Genomic DNA, 3,020 nt, shown 5'->3' with positions numbered 1-3,020 from the left:
TCTCTCTCTCTCTCTCTCTCTCTCTCTCTCTCTCTCTCTCTCTCTCTCTCTCTGTCTGACCGCTCTCTCCTTTTCCCATCTGCCCTTGTTCCCCAACAAGTGTCTTATATTTCCAATGATGATTTAGCTCATAAATCTTGATAAAGCCACTGGCTGTTCCGTTTGGGTGGAACAAGAAACCCTTGCAGGAGCAGGAGGAGACTGAAGATGAGGGATGGCTCTTGTTCATAAATTTGTCCTGTTTTTCAGAGTTTTTTACTGTGTCCTCTGAGAGAAACCATTTACTGTGTTTGGTGCACGGTTTTTAATGCAACTCACTGGGAAACGCTGGACTTTTGTTTGTTTGTATTAAACTCTGACCAAAATACAGTATAAAGAGTTAACCTAAAATTTAAAAAAAGTTAGTTCGAAAATTATTTTGGTTGTTTTTAGGCCACGTCTGCATCCATAACAACAGATGTTTTCTGCTGTGTTTGCATTTACTGTCTGCTCATAAATGGAGCTTTTGTTGAGAAAACTGATTTTTAAAAAAATATTGCTTTAAAAAGTGGACCATTTTAAAGCTTCATTTGTTTCTGTGTGAATGGGAAATAGAAATAATCACAAAGCAGCAGCCCATTTCTATAAACCCAAACAACAACAAAGCCATTCTTTTTAGCACCTGTTTCTCTTTATTTTGATTCTGCCCCCATTAAATGTGCAATAAAAAGGCCTTGCTTACAAAAATTAATGTAATCTCAGTGTTATTATTCTTAAAGAGTATTATGTATTTTCCATGCACATAATTCAATTCTATACCACAGTGACTGTACATTTAGTTTAGAAAATGCTGTATATATCAAAAAGTATTTGTCTTTGCATCATAATCTTGAAATAGGCCTCTGTCTCTTTAAAAACCTCCTACTGTTTATGACTATCTGACTTCAGCATGCCTTCACAGCAACGCTTCAGGGGGAGGGGAGCAGACTGAGCTCCAGGGAGTGGCTACATACAGTAGGCGGTGCTTTGTAACATCGAGTGTTTATGCAGCTCCACAGGAGATTCAAGACTTTCTCAAACATGCATTATTGAGTCAAAGCAACACTTTGGGTATGTTTTTGATGAGAGAATGACAGTTGATTTTGCACAATACCCCCCTCCTCCTTTAAATAAAAATTAATAATAACATTTTTTTTCATTCTACTTCTAATCATTTTATCTACTTTGTGTGTGCAAGAAACCCAAAATGTTAAATGCCAAACTTAGAGTTCGACGTCACAACTGATGAGTCTAAACAATTAATATATTTACAGAGCAAAATACTATCTTGTCTAGATAATTGCAGCTGATTCATCCAAAGTTTCCAAAACCCAGTGGTCTGGGTCCATAAATACTAACAGCCTGACATTTACATATTTACACTGAAGCTAACATGTGCTTCATTTATTTACAAGATATCAATGATGGTCTTTATTTCTGTTTGAGTCAAATATWGTGAGTAAAGTCTCAAATATTGTTAAAACAGAAAAATCAATAATGACTTATGTAAAGACAGCATTCTAAGATGTTGGAAGCTGTGAACCAGCTACAGTCTGTGACTTCAACCAAAAATTGTTTGAGAAGTCTAAATACAGCTGGAGACGGGAAAAAAAGTACTYTGATTTGGCTAAAATAATTTTGTTGCTATGAGACAGTAAATCATGGAGCAAAGGTGCAAACAAAAGGACACAAGGGACATTAATAGAAGGGAAAATATGCATGAATATTGCAATACATTTAAATTTTAATTAAAATTATTTGTGTTTTTTTTCTGTTTGAGGACAACAAAACACATTAATGACTGTATTTCTTAGGAATTAATATTGTTATGAAATGTCACTCAGTTCACATTTTGAGAATATATACCTCACTGTCTATTATTTTTCTGCTCTGCTGATAAAAATACATGAAATAACTTGTCTCCTTCTGAACATATTTGTTTGGGGTATTATTATGTTTTAGCTAAACATGATCTAAAGTTAAGTTTAAGCTGACTTTAAATCAGATAAACTAATTAAGAATGAGAAGAATGTAAAAAAATAAAAAACAGTGAACAAATTTTAATAAAACTTTCAGTCATTGGGTTGACTTCTGATTAACTTATAGGCTCTGTTTAATAAAAGATGGTTTCCACTATGCAATAAAATAAGTATATCGGGGGCGGTTCTAGGGGTGGGGCCACTGGGGCATTGGCCCCTGCTGAAATCTGATTGGCCCCCTGAAATGCCCCTGTCCTGTCACTCATCTGTCCTTTGCCTGAGAGCAATGATGGTGGGTGCAGTTCCATGCCCAAACACTCGAGGCGCTAATGAGTCAAACAGTAAAGTCCAGCATGAATCAATCTTACAGAAGTCTTCTCTCTTCTCTTCTTCTCTTCTTTAAAATACTTGAACAATTTTGCAAAAGATGTCTTTCAACTAGCAAATAATGGCTTCATTTTTTTCTCATRCTTTGAGAATATTTTTTCCATGTACAGTAAAATTGATATGGAGAATTAAAGCTTTTTTAATTACATCACATTCCGTTACAATTGTTGGATCATATGTGAMTGGTTAAATATATACACCTTACCAAAATGTAGGATTTATTGCGCAAGGATGTTGAACAAATATTTGGCCCCTCTATGAATATTGTGGCCCCTTGATGGCCCCTTAACTCAGAAAAATCCTAGATCCACCACTGAGTTTAACGGTGAATTTCACACACAGAGAATCAAATGCAAACATTTGTGCAGGAGCCCATCCACATGAATCCTCCTCCCCGGGGCGAGGATGATGTCATCATGCAGGTGCAGCAGTGAGGGATTAACCACTAATGAATACTTGTCATTCCCTCTAACATCTCTAATTGGTCCACGTTGCTACAAAGCAGCTTCGGCATTTCTCATGCGTGCCGCCTCTGAATCTTTGCTCTGATATGTGGTGATGTCTCTGTAATTAAGACACACACATCTTCCCTGCTGGTTTTAGATCCTCTGGGTTCACACTGACGCTGGTGTCTGG

This window comes from Austrofundulus limnaeus, unplaced genomic scaffold (assembly GCF_001266775.1).
Source record: "Austrofundulus limnaeus strain Quisiro unplaced genomic scaffold, Austrofundulus_limnaeus-1.0 Scaffold265, whole genome shotgun sequence".
Taxonomy (NCBI): domain Eukaryota; kingdom Metazoa; phylum Chordata; class Actinopteri; order Cyprinodontiformes; family Rivulidae; genus Austrofundulus; species Austrofundulus limnaeus.
Note: the sequence above shows the minus strand (reverse complement) of the source record.